The sequence below is a fragment of the Pseudorasbora parva genome, chromosome 21, assembly GCF_024679245.1.
Source record: "Pseudorasbora parva isolate DD20220531a chromosome 21, ASM2467924v1, whole genome shotgun sequence".
Lineage (NCBI taxonomy): Eukaryota > Metazoa > Chordata > Actinopteri > Cypriniformes > Gobionidae > Pseudorasbora > Pseudorasbora parva.
In genome coordinates this window covers 34,475,841-34,490,944 of record NC_090192.1, presented here as the reverse complement: position 1 = coordinate 34,490,944, position 15,104 = coordinate 34,475,841, and the positions used below count along the sequence as shown (strand labels likewise).

Below are 15,104 nucleotides of genomic sequence, written 5' to 3'. Positions count from 1 at the left end.
CCTCCCACGCAACGATGGAGTGGCTTCGTAAGAAACATTTCAAGGTCCTGGAGTGCCCTAGCCAGTCTCCAGATCTCAACCCTATGAAAAATATTTGGAGAGAGTTGAAAATCTGTGTTGCCCAGCGACAGCCCCAAAACATCACTGCTCTAGAGGAGGAGGAATGGGCCAAACTACAAGCAACAGTGTGTAAAAACCTTGTGGAGACTTAGAGAAAACATTTGACCTCTGTCATTGCCAACAAAGGGTATATAAACAAAGTATTGAGATTAACTTTTGTTATTGACCAAATACTTATTTTCCACCATAATTTGCAAATACATTCTGTAAAAATCAGACAATGTGATTTTTCTGGATTTTTTTTCTCATTCATAGTTTGTGTACCTATGATGAAAATGACAGGCCTATCTCATCTTTTTAAGTGGGAGAACTTGCACAATTGGTGGCTGACTAAATACTTTTTTTGCCCCACTTTATGTTACGGATGTCCACACAAAAACACACCTATCAGACATCACATTCTCATTTGACGTTTCTCTTATTAGGCTGCCCTCATTAAAACATTAGAAGAGCCATGTTTCGGTGAACCCACATCACTACAGTGATCATGTGACACCAGCTTGTCAGTTACAGGGAGAGAATCGGGCCCTCTCATTGAGATTATGCTGACTAATGGCTGTTCTCCTCAAGTTTTGCAGAAGAAACATTAGGACAAGCGCTGCTGGAATAATGAATGGCGCTCTGATGTCGCTGCATGTTTCTCTGAGCTCCTCACCTCTCATCTCCAGCGCCGTCAGCCGCAGTGAAGCGTGTTTCATTTCAGCCTTCCTTCAGCTGTCAATACACATTCACATGAGGACAAGGACTGAAAGGAGCCGCCACACACCTACCTCAACTGTGAATTAGACCTGACTGCGTAATTAGTCAGACCAGCTTATTTGTAGAGATCAAACACATTTGAAGGGAAGATGGCAGAGTGGACCAAAAAAAAACTGCTTTTAAACGCTTTTGATAGCAATTACTTAAAAAAAAGAAAAAGGAAAAAAAAGAAAAGAAAAATCACAAGATTAATTATATATTTATTGACTTGTTTGACACTGCTGAGTGCTGAGTTACTGGTGGGCCTGACAAGAAAAATGGCCCTCACAAAAAGTACTGGGGATTAGTGACTGCAAAACTATGGTACTTTGAAAACCACCATGGTATTGTTTGACTGTCAAATGCATATAGTATGAAGATTGTAAGTTATTTCAAAGAATATTATCCCAGCTATTAGGGAACGTTCTCAGAACTCTGGAAAGGTTAATTATAAACAAACATTCTTCCAGTAACATTAAATGGGATCTATTATGTTAAAATCACTCTAACAAGGTGTTTGAACATGAATGTGTGTCGGCAGTGTGCATACACAACCACCATATAATGGTAAAAATCCACCCACTCCTCTTTTTTTAAATCCTCATAAATCATAGGCTGTTTTCAGAACAAGCCGTTTGCAGATTCTAGCAGTGTGAAGTTACAGTTGTTTAGGCCACAACTGCAGACAGACTATATACAGAATATCATGTATTACATGTGGCAATATTCACATATATTAAATTTAATATTTATATATTCCGCTATTGTAATATACTGAAAGCGGCAATCATTTGTATATTTTGCAATATACTGCATGAATATATCATATATTCTATAATACCATCAATATATTATTCCATGTATTTCCAAAATATAATATATTGGAAAATCATATATTACAACATATTTTTTTATATATTTCAAGTAATATGAAAGGGAGGACCGGTTACACAGAAAACATTTCAAAAATATTGTTATCATAACTTAAAGGTGCACTGTGTAGTATTTATTTAAATACATATTTACAGTAAAAATATCCAAAACCACTAGGCCAGTGTTATATATTTTGTTCAGCTGAGTTCTTACAATATCCCAAAGGAGCCAGGACGTCTGAGGGAGTCGCCTGTCAATTGCGTCATATCTGCGTTACCCTCGGTTTCCGTTTGGTTTTATTACTGGTTTTACTTGGCAGAAACGCTTTACTCTTAGCACTGTGCAACAAGTGTCACAGCAGCTGCTGTGCGAACGCACAGAGTAACGCCATAACATCATTTTAAACACACTTAAATGTATCTAATATGATAAACAGAGCCTTACCTCATACTCATGACCGGAAAAGCAGAAATTGTGCCGGCAATAGTGTCCTGTCATAATAAAAGTCCCGCTGCTCGCAAGGCGTGTGTTTGCGTAACAATCGCTCAAGCGGCCTTGCTCAGCTCCAGAACACTTAGTCCTGCTCTGCTGCATACTACAGTAACGTTAATAATCGCATCCATGAACATTATTTCTGCATGCCCGAGTCCTATTTTCCACAGGCTTTGAGGTGAAGACCACATGTCCTAAGATTCCGAGCTGAGAATTTACGCCTTTGTTTTGAATAGGTGCACTCTAACGGATGGAAAAATAACAGTGCAGTTTTAAACTATATTAATAGCAAAATAAATATATTTTTGTTAGCTAGGATGATATTGATATTTAGTACTGTCCATAGAAAACACATTGGTGCAATGTCATGGTCATTCTGTGCATGAATGAGGTTTGTTTTGGAGTGAGGTTCACTGTTGTGATTATCTGTAAGAAAAATGTTCATACACATTGTCATAGTGAACACTGGGATGTGGATTGCAACCCTCGCCATTATAGCCACAAATCAACAATCCTGATAACAGCTGTTGTCTCAGAACTGTCTTTATTACAAAGGACTACTCATCTGAGTATCCACACTGTGCAGGAAAAAGACAAAGTGAGGCAAAGACAGGAGAAACATATTGTTGGCAGTATTTTTAAATTTTCACTGTGGATCAAGACTGTGTTCCTAGCACACCACATTTGTTACCGTTATAGCTGACTGGAATATGTGGATTTTTGTGGTTTGTTTGTTTTATTTTGGTGTGCCTCGTTTTTTATTGTCATAGCTGACAGGACAATGTGAATCTGGAGGAGGTGATCTATCATAATGTGGAATAGAGTCGTAAGTGTGTGAGATGGAACTCATATATCACTGCCATGTTTACCTGTAAATAACCCGGTTTGAGGCTTCTCATCATTTTGCCACACGCGCGGACAGAGCTACTGTGAGTGTTACTGAAACTGTGAGTGTGAAGTCTTTCTCATTATAGCTAAAACGTATCTGTTTCAAGGAACCACACGTTCGCACGCCTTAATTTGTTGTCAAGGACACACTTACAGTTTTAAACTGAATCTTTCAATTAAAAATATGTAATCACTCTTGCTATACTACGATGTCATACACATATCAGTCTGTACCACATCAAGGTGAATGCACACATATTGTTTTTGAAAGAATTTGTTGATTGAACGATTCAGTTTCATCTTACGCAGTTTATGTTGTTCCCGCAGTGCAGAGCTTCCTTGTTCTATGTCAGAACAACGGCTCACTATTGGCTAACACCTATGTCAGCATCACACACGTGTCGTGGTGCTCACATGAACAGCATTTGCCAATGGTGAGTCGGCCACTGATTGACAAATAAAAATCTCTGCACTGCGGTTACAATGTAAACTTCATAAGACACTACGAGAATAAATTATTATTTTTGTTTGTTTTTTGCAGACCTCTTATTCTCATTGCTTCATAAAATTTATTGAGTTAAGTTAAAGCCAGTGGTTAAATTGGGCCGGGGCTCTCCGAGCCTCAGCCCTGGCACATTAGACTGCTCATTTGTGTCTTGATGTTCCTGCAGTCAGTTGTCTACTGCAGACATCCCAAGTCTCCCAGAAGTTCTGGGAGTCTGCTATGCAATTGTATGCACACTATACTGCCCATGTCCAGAAAGGTAATACAACATAATCAAAGTCCATCTGTGATATCAGTTAGTTAATTAGATTCTCTTGAAGCATCGAAAATACATTTTGGTCCAAAAATAACAAAAACTACGACTTTATTCAGCATTGTCTTCTCTTCCCTGTTTGTTTTCAATCCCCTAATAAAGATTCAAACGGTTATGAATCAGTGAATCGATTCATAATTCGGATCACGTGTCAAACTGCCGAACTGCTGAAATCACGTGACATTGGCAATCCTAATCATGAAGCAATACGCTGATTCATAACTGTTTGAATCTTTATTTGAGAATTGAAAACAAACTGAATAAACTGAATGAAACTATGCTGAATAAAGTCGTTTTTTTGTTTTGTTATTTTTGCACAAAAATGTATTTTCAATAGTCATCAATTTGAGTCATTAATGACATAAATGTCTTTTTTGGGTGAACTAACCCTTTGAATCGTGTAGCGTGTGCACTGCAGAGAGTGAGGGGGAGCGAGAGACCTTGCGCGTGTGTACTAGTGCGCATGCCTCATGAAGCGCATGTAAGACAGAAAGCATCCTGATTGGCCTTGTTTGGTAAGTCAACCAATCAATTGTCAGTGTGTGCAGTGTTAAATATAATGAAAATCTTCCCAGCTGTTGCTGCTATCATATGCTGCACTGTCTCTTCATGTGGCATATTATGTTTGGCACATTGTATGGGTCACTACATAAGGTAATACAATGTGCAATCAAGTGATGACTGATTAACAGTAATGTAAATGCTAGATATCCTAATAGGCTACCTGTTGATACTATGCAAACTTGCAATGTATATGCTCATAACCTTGCAGTTTTTTACATATCATGTAAGATTCAGACTCCATTTCTTTGCACAAAACTCTCCAGAAAGTGCCATTTAATGATTTATTTTACAAACCCAATTTACCCAAAACCATTGGGTGAAACCACTGTATTTTAACAAGGCCTTTACTACCTTTCTGGGCCTTGAAATTGGTAATTCAATTGTTGTCTATGGACATTGGATATTGGTATATTGTTAGGCCTATATATATATATATATATATATATATATATATATATATATATATATATATATATATATAGTCCAAGTCCACACGTACATGGGTATTTGTAAAACCAGAGTTTTTTCTTCTCCTTAAAAAACAATCACGGTTTTAAAAAACTTTGTCTACATGAAAACACAAAAATACACTATGATCGGCTGCCTGATTTACACATGGGGCCCATCCACAGCACCGATGCACTGAGGGATCACATGGGCTCGGTGAAACCCCTTCAACACATCATTCTACACATATTTTATAAATGTATGGTTGCAAAATAAATAAAAAAAACTGGAAAAAAAATGCTGACAGAGGCTAATTAAAAGGCTATACAAAATCCAGGTTAAACTATTTTAAAACAGTCCACGATTAGAAGCTGTAATAGCTGAGGGTTTATATTCGGGTGAAAACCATTTTGGGTAAAAGGAACATCTACCAAAGTCTCAGGGCACCACGCTCGCCACTTTGTGCCGAATTTCATAAGAGAATTGTCAAGCAATTCAAAAATCACATTTGTCAATATAAGATTGCAATCAATACAATATTTATTTGACCAATTACCATATATAATATTGTGAAAAGATTCAGGGAATCCAGGAAATTCTCAGTCCGTGTAGGACAAGGCAGGATACCTCTGTAAAAACACATGTATGCGTGACCTTTGAGCCCTCAGATGGCATTGCAAGAGAAACCATCATGCTACTGTGTTAAATATAGCCACATGGGCACTGGACTACTTGGAAAAACCAGTTACTTAAGAACACAGTCTGCTTCTGCATCAAGAATGCCACTTGAATCTGTTACGCAAGGAGAAAGCTATACATCTGTTCAGTGCAGAGATGGAGCTGAGCTCTCTGGGCCTGAGCTCATTTCAGATGATCCAAAACACAGTGGAAATGTGTGCTGAGTGCGTGGTCAGATGAGTCCATGGTTCAGCTTGTTTTTTGGGGGGTGAAAAACATATATTGAGTTCTCAGTTCAAAGATGAAAAGGACCATCCAGAGTTTCATCAGAAAGTGTACAGCATTGAAAATGTAGCCTACAGCCCATCATAAAAAGGGAAATCGGGAAATAATGACCACAGACTTTTTGGGAAGTAGTCTTGTATCAGACTAGATCGGGCAAAAGTTTCACTTGAAAAACTTAAATGGTTTTGTTAAAAATGTTATATTTACAAAATACAAAAAAATACAAAATACTTAAGTTTGTCAGTGAAACCTTAAAAGTGTGTGTGTGTGTGTGTGTGTGTGTGTGTGTGTGTGTGTGTGTGTGTGTGTGTGTGTGTGTGTGTGTGTGTGTGTGTGTGTGTGTGTGTGTTTGTGTGTATGTGTGTGTGTGTGTGTGTGTGGGGGGGGGGGGGGGGGGGGTGAAATGCTAAGGGGTAAGGTTTAGTCGCAAACATACCTAGTCCATAAACCAAATAATGTCCTCATAAACTGCGAGTAAACACACACAAATGTTGACAGGCCACTTTATTCTCTGTTCAATTTATTTCAGCCTCCGGATCTGATTCTGGATCATATATGTATTAGTTGAACTGATTTAGGGTAGCGTTTTCTTCTCCACGCTTGAGGACGTCACCGCTTTATGCACTCGTCATTCTTTAGCTCCGCCCACACGATATCTCCAGGCACTCGTTTTTTTCTGGTGAGACTCCTACAGCCAAACTTTCTTTTTAAATATAATAAAACTAAAGACTTTTCGGAGATATGAAGAATGTAATACTACTCTATAGGTACTCAAGATTGACATGAGATTGACTGATTGAGAGTGTTTCACCCCCCCCCCCCTTAAACAAATATTTTATTTGTAGGCTACACTTATAATAAAAATTAAAGAGATTTAAAAAAACGTGTGTCTATTCACACTAGAGCAAATAGTGTTGGCAAGTGCTAGCTCCGCCTAACAATGCCTGTGTCAAAAAAGATTTAAGAAAAACTCCAATAATTCAACATCATCAGTGGCAATCAGTAAAACGTGTGGTTAATGGCTGATTGTTTTGTCACGATCGAACACGGATTCGAATCCGCCTTTTGCAGAGTGGCCACCAGGGACAGCCTCGAGCAGAATCTCATTTAGCTCCATGTTAAAACGCCTAATTTTACAGCAGAAAAAAAAAAATGTTTACAGCCTGGTACAACTTGTTGTTTTGGTCTATACAGCTAATTCTACTCTTCATGACAACTGTAAGGGGGTGAATTGTTTTAACTCATTCTTTTATAAAGCATTAAAGTTCCTCAAACGAGCCTAATGATTTAATTGAGTGATTCAAACGCGTTCAAAACATTGATACGGCCTACATTCAGGAACGCCACCACAACAACTGTTGCAACTTGCTTGGCAATGAGATGACAGATGAGAGAAAATGGATAAAGCAACGGAAATATTTCTTCTTAATGTAAGTTACTACACTTCTTTACGTTGTTGTTTAAGCTATGCTATGTTAAATTGTAAGTTGTGCTTGGTTATCATGCTATTTTTATTTTCCTTAAAATAGCCATTCATAATGAGCAGCATTATGATTATTGAAATGTTTTTAAGCAATGTCACTCGTGATTGTTTGTTATAGTAGGCCTAAGTTTTTTTTTTCTTTGAGAATTATTTTAATTTAGTTAGTTCTAAATCGGAAGCGAATGCTTTTCATGGTCGTTTTATTAACAGTTGACAGACGGCTCGTGAGAAAATGAATTGCAGCATGTGCAATTGAATTTTTGGCTAGTGCAATTTCGAATGAATGACTTTATATATATGAGTCGTTAGTTGTATTTTCATGATGTCCGTATTTGTTAACGGTGTTGCAGTCGATTCTGTTCCCTTCGGAATGTCTGTTTCCCTTTACGCAAACATACTGCAAGTCACTCGTAGTTGCCGAGTTACCATGCGTACCGTCAGAAATAACGTGAGCACGAAGCACAACTGGATGTACGGGAAGCCGAAAGGTTCAGAAAGGTTTTTTTTTTTTTTTTTTTAGAAGCGAGGGTTTCCAGCTGCCAGTTTAACCCTGCTTATTTCTTGTCAGTTTTAAAATGTATTATCGATTTCAATGTATTGTTTACTAAGGCTTTGGTTAGATGTTCACAGGTGTTTGTCACATTTTATATTTTGAAAGTAAAGACATACTGCTTGTTTTCAGACACCGATTTTCAGGTGTAACGGTTTACCAAAAGTGAAAAATAAACACAAACTCCAAAAACAATTGCTTCATAATAGTCATTTAATGCAAGAAGCACATTTGTATTCATCTTCTGTAGATGGATTGCCCACACACTTCATGTGGAACCAGCGCCCACAGTAGTCACAGGAAATCTGTAAAAAAAGAAAAATTTGTTATTATTATTTAGTGTATGCAACACCAACTAAAAATGCAGCCATAGTTACCCATTGGATATCTCCATCTGCATCTTTTGCGTCATCCTCCGAATCATCATCTGTGTCTTTTGCCTCATCATCATCTTTGGCATCTTCAAAGATTTCTGCCTCCCCACAAAAGTGGCACAGATCACTTAGGTCATCTATAAGGTACAGTACAACACTAATGAAAGTGATGCACATCAAAAAGAATAGGTCAATAACAGTCAAGAGCTTATAAAGCCATACCAGATTGGCGGAGCAAAAATAAAGCAATCTCCATTCTGTATTGGGTTACATCTTGTGGCCTGTTGGAGAAGTCAACTGCAGTGTTTTGCAGAATGTGTTCTGCAAACTAAGGAAGTAACCACAAAAATAAAACCACTGCAAGGTATCATACCATTTTAATGAACATTATTTACTGCTATTGAAAAAAAAAACCTTTAAAGCGAAAACGCCACATGACGTAACATCCCTCTGAAGTGGGTGAGGCAGGCTTTCACACACCCATTGTGAAGCTGAAATGCCATTTTCTGTCATCAGGGCTCTACAAACAAGAGTTTTCTCAAGAATACATAATTTCACAATAACACTACATCTGACTGTGGTGCAAAAATACCTTGTTGTCTCCAAACACCTTTTCTTCTTGATGTTGGACTCTCCCATTGAGTCAAGCAGAATGGATTTTTTTTTAGATGGGTATACAGCCTAAATAAAATGCAAAAAATATCCAGACAACACGATACGACAACAGGAATATTGGAGAATATCAACAGGAAAACTATTCACTACCACAAATACTTACAACTAGGAACCAGTGGTGGCCCTTGTTCACAATGCCCACTATTAGCTCATAGTTTGCTGGGTCCACCTGAAAGAAAATGTGATGCATATACCTTGCTCACTAAAGCCTATGTACCAATAAACAAATGAATTTTCACAGTCCCAAACAAAGATGGATATTAACACCAATAATAAAATGCAAAATAACAACATTAAAATTTACAGGACACCTTGAGCCGTCGATACTTTTTCTTCCACATGTCGGTCATGGCAAAGGTGTCCATATGGAAGGCTTTTCCCGGTGAGGTCAAATTGTGGTCCCTCACCTTCAGTGACAGATATGCATTTATAACCTTGACAAACATAGCAAAATTAAACATTAATACAAAATATTAATGTGCAGATGAAAGGCTTAGCTGTTAAAAATCAATTAAATGTGTACCTCACTCTCCAACTCCTTCCCAGGGCCAATCTGAAAGTCTTTATAAAATAATTTATATGGTCCCACTCTGGACAGCAGTACATAGCTGTTGTTTCCAGCCCAGGCACTTTTGATATCTACAGAGGATAACCAAAAAGAGCATTGCACCTACCACCATACAAATATATTAGAATTCAGACTAATATGGAGCTTTTATAAGATCTGACTTTACATCACTTACAGCTATGCACAGTGTCTGTTTTGTCAGCTGGTACAACTGAAGTGGTGTGGGACACAGGTGAGGAATGTGGCATTTCCAGTGTTGATTTTTTTGACAAGTCCAGTGGAGACAGGGGAGAGGAAATGGTAGATTGTGTGGATGTAGGTGATTGTGGGGGCTGGTTTTCTTGTGACTTAGTGATGGTGAGGTCTACAGGTGGGAGTGAATGGCATGGTCCAGTTTCTTTGTGCGATCTTTTATGTTGTGATTCTTGGGTAATTCTGTGGGGTATCCGGGGGGTGTCTTCTTTAAATGGTTTGAGGTGATCGGTGTTGATTTTCGGGAATATCTTCCCTTTTTCATCCCTTAAATCAGCACTTTTTTCTTCAACATGCGTTATTTCATAAGGTCCCAACCAGCTGCGCTCAAGCTTGCCCCCTTTCCTTTGCTGGGACCTTATGTTTTTTCTTAGGACCTTCTGGCCTAAGGAGAATGGTACCTGATTTACCACCTTCTGTGTCCTGTCCTGTTTTTTTGTTACATTTTTTTTGACAATGTTGTCCATTTTCTCCTTTAGAGAAATGGCCTTGGATATTGTGTCCTCTGCAATGACAGATTCCACTGTGCTGTTGATCTTTTCAGAAACAATATTGAAGATTGAAATAATTTCATTAACTTTTAATTGATACTATAATGATAGTTATATGGAACATGTAAATTATAACATACCTCATAAGTCTCAGGAACCTCACAGGGATATCTCGCCTCCATGCCAAACATTAAGAAAAACGGTGAGTACCTAGTTGTTAGCTGCGTCTTGGTTCTAAGACCAAACATTACCGCATCTAGGTACTCATCCCATTTTTCAGGCCTTGTATCCACTAGTTTACATAAGGCTCTAGAGTCAGAACCAAAATAAGTTGAAAGTTATGAGTAACCAGTTGCAAAGACAACTATTTCCTTGAATTTTGCACACCCACAAAGCAACCTGTTAATGAAGATTTACCTCTGAATGGTTCCATTTAATTTTTCCACAAGCCCATTTGTTTGTGGATGGTATGGGGCACAGAGGCTTCTCTCCACACTGAGGAATGTGCATAGTTCTTCATTGATCTGTTTGCAAAACATACATTAAAAATTAATTTAAATAGATTAGAATCATAAATGTGCGCAAATCATAATCCAACAAATCTTATGAACATGACATTTCTCATGCATACTTAATTTGGTTCATTCAACAAACTACAAACCTGGTTCACAAACTCAGTGCCTTGGTCTGTAAGTATCCTCTTTGGTGCCCCAAACCTATAGAAAAAGTTAACTATGCAGCGTGACACAACTGCTGCCGATTTGTTGGGGATGGCATAGGCCTCGGACCATTTTGTATAATAGTCAACAAGGACACAAATGTATTCATTGCCCTGGTTGGTCCTGTTGACTTTTCCCACCAAATCCATGCCCAGCAGTTCCAGAGGTTTATCCACCTTAAAAATAATATAGCCCAATGAATACATTTCAATTTGGTGACCCCAAGAATTACCCATCTCAAACTCCATATACATGTGGACAAGTTTACATACACATATTGGGATGTACTTGGGCTCCTGCTTGATGGTCAGTCTGCTGAACTGGCACTGGGCACACTGCAAAACCTAATGTTCAGAAATAGGCAAGACATTAATTCCAAAACAATCCATTTGTATGTCAAACAGCAAAGTTAAAAGGGAACAATTTAGTATTTACCCATTTATCAATGTCCACCCCCATTCCAGGCCAGTAAAACCTTGCTGAAATGGCAAGCTTTGTCTTCTCCATTCCACAGTGTGCTCCGTAGGGGCTGGCGTGGAATTCTGAGAATATTTGGTTGGCCTCTTTTTGTCCAACGACCACTTTTCGTCGTACATTTTTGGAGGAAATGTGGAAAAGTTGGCCATCTAATGAAATAGCTTTATTGTTAGTAAAATCTAAACAGGTAACCTGCAAGGAGGTTTTGAAGGCCCAATGGAAGGAGGCAAAATTAAACAACATATTTTTTAAATGTTTTAGTTGCTAGCAAGTCCATTATACATATAGTTCATTGACAAGTATTTACTTTTTGATTGTACCAAGTCTTGGTGTATCACTACTTCACTCCTGTCAGTGGAGCTATGTGTAGAGGAATTATCATTTATTTTGAGTATTTAGAATTTTGCTTACCATCAACTTGAAAATTGTAGCAACGTCTCCGGATAACATATTTATGCTCTTTTTTTATGCCAAACGGATATGTGCCTTGAGTTTTATAATTAAAGATCTCCTCATACATTTTTGGATCCATTGTTGGAGTTCGCCAGCAAGAATAGAAATTCAGGTGACAATGTTGTGTGGTCATCTCCCCAATTTATAACACCATTTATTTACCTTTTTGATTGATTAATTGATTTAATTAGTGCCCTCTGAAGCTGTATGGTAATTATGATAAGAATGTTATGTTGCACCCTTGCATCTTGCATGTGACAAATATTAAAGGTAATAATAGCCATATATGGTTTTATTCAAATGTATTTATTTATTTCATTTTAGACAGGGAACATAACACTGAAATTAAATGAGCAAAAAGTTATCAAAAGATGTGTTTTTACATTGTTTTACCTCATCAAAATAGGTTCAACTCATTTCAGGTCAATTTAATGTAATTTCCATTGAAAAAAAACGTAAACATCTGAATATGTGTTTCCCTTATGACAATAATATGAGGCATTGAGTTTTGAAGTCAGCATGGACAAATTAGACTAATTCGTATAGGTAGAATTCAACTGCATACATTCAGACATAATAGGCCTACAAGAACAAGTGCAAAATTAAATTCACAGAATAAATGGAGTGTGTGTGAGAGAATCATTTTATTATGCTGCAGTGCGTGTGACATTTGGAAGTAGCGCCAACACTTTTGGCCTTTTTCGCTTTCCGTACACCCAGCTGTGCTTAGCTGCTTCTGCATCCGCTATCAACAGACATGCTTCGTTGAGGGGGAACAGGAATTCCGGAAGGGAACGGAATCGACTGCTTCAACGGATGTCGAAAGGCTCGTGTTCTTGTTAGATGATTGTGTTTAGTTATTTAAAACATTCTTCACTACCAGTGCAGTATGATTCCTGAACGAATGAGTCATACGAATCTGTTCATTTAAGTGATTCAAAATGAATTGGTTGCTGTGTACAAAGGTTACAGTGAATTCACACGGGCTATTCACACACACACACACACACACACACACACACACACACACACACACACACACACACACACACACTGTAGCCTACAAACTAATTGTATTTCTTACATTTCTAGTAAGTAAGAATAACTAACATCACTTAGGTTAGGTTAGAAAGCCAGAAAAACAAATCTATTTTCATTGAGTCTGTCAACCACTATTAGTCTGCTGTGACAGAATGTATCAAGGACAGTCTAACCATGCCTCAGGAAAATGGCATGACTTTATGATGACATGTGTCTCATGGAAATTGTCATGTCGGACGTTTTAGAAGTAGCTTGTCCAGAATGTTCTCTTCAGGGTATAAGTAAATAATGATTGATAATTCATAACACATAACACATCTCCAGCATTAGAATTCCTATTGTTTGGGAAGAAAATCTAGTCTCGAGTGGTCAAACTTTTGATTGGATATGTTAGTCCCTTAAATCATGTTGCGTTTCTTTTTTTAAACATACCTGCCATATGAAAACTTAGAATCATTAGCTTCCAATTTGCACACCATAGAGGAGAAAATGAAGAGAATGCTGAAGTAATGAGATCTAATTGGATGGGTTCCAGTCATCTACTCAGCTTCAATTAGCTACCAATTTACTTCAATTTTGACCAGAGTGTAGATTATTTGTCATTATGGTGCATAATGTTAGCCTTGATGCTTTTCCAAATGGCCCCTAAACTCAGTATGAGTGTTATTTCATTTGAAGGATGAGAACAGCAACAGTTAAAAATATCTTTTAGAAAACTGCTGGATTTATATAGAGTTTGACACTTGTGATTTCTCAGAAAACCTGTACGATAGTGCTTATTTTTCTGACATTTCATATTAAATTATTTTTTGCATAAATCTGCCTTTACAGTAGAGTTCAGCTGCACAATTTTGGATAAATTGAGAATCACAATTTTGTTTTAAAATCGAGATTGCGATCCTCCCACTATTCTAAACAGACAAATTAACAAAATACCATGTCATTTACTGGAGGTTCTGACAAAATGTTAATTGCTGCAGTCTATTTAAAAATGTTTAATTTGAATTATTTTTAAAATATCGATTTGAATGAATGATTCAAAGACTCAAAGACTTCACTTATTTCATGACTGGACGATTCAGTGTTTTTGAGCGAATCTCTTAAATGAATGATTCAATGACAAATAATTTTTGACAGTCACTTGTTGCCACCTTCTTGTTTAACAATGTAATTGATATAATCTTTCAAATTTCATCTTTCATTCCTCAAATAAAAGTTAGTCCACATAAGTCAGCACGTTAAGGTATTGTTGTTCGTTACCACGGCAACTACTTGTGTCCAGGAATGAATGCTTCTCGAGCCTGAAAAGTAACTGCACTCACAAAATCATCCAATATCCTTTTCATGTTTTAGAATAAATATATCCAAATATCCATAAAAACAAAATTGTATAAAATAATTCTCAGTCATTTTTTTTTTTTTTTTAGATTAAAGCTGATTTTAATTTTGAAATATGGGTTTGGTTTTAATGTACTCAAGTGTACCTAAAATGAAAAGAATACACTGGTTGGTGGCTCTTAATTTATTTTTAATTACCCACTTTTAAACTTATGTTCACTGTTCTTTTTTTATAAATATAGTATTTGTATTAAATCTATTCACTGAGTTGAATCGAGAATCGAATTCGAATTGTTTTGAGAGCTCGTGAATCAAATTTGTATCGAATTGGAATATTCTGACTCGATACCCAGCTCTAACTAGCAGCATCAGCACGATGCACCCACTTTTCTAAACGTCTTGAATTTTTACAGTGTCACATCTTTAGATTGCTTATCATAGTACATACTGCAAATAAAATATTAATCTAAAATAGATCCCTTACTTGCAGTTGCAGAGTAAAAGAGAGAGGGAAAGAAATTACAAGATTAAGCCTCAAGACAAAATGGCATCATCTGCAATGAGCTGAAACGGCACCATTAGTGTTCATAAAGAGAACCGGAAAGGATTGCTGAAGATTAGGCTACCAGATACTGAAAACTGTGTGCTCGCTGACATAATGGGGACTAGTCAGGTTTTTTTTTTTAAGCTCTACATACTGTGAGACATGATCATGTGTAGTGTGAGTATTCATGGCCTCTGACAGCTAGTGAAGTTTAAGTCCCATCAGTATTCCAGTAG

General features: G+C 37.3%; 1 long non-coding RNA gene across 2 annotated transcripts in view; it reads left to right on the top strand.

Annotated features, from left to right (window-relative positions):
• Positions 1-7,002: 7,002 nt before the first annotated feature.
• The window catches only part of LOC137056242 (uncharacterized), a 353,174-nt gene continuing 345,072 nt past the window's right edge, over positions 7,003-15,104 (top strand). For both annotated transcript variants that reach the window (XR_010900252.1, XR_010900253.1), the window contains exon 1: positions 7,003-7,333. This is a non-coding gene — a long non-coding RNA (uncharacterized lncRNA). The remainder of the gene's footprint in view (positions 7,334-15,104) is intronic.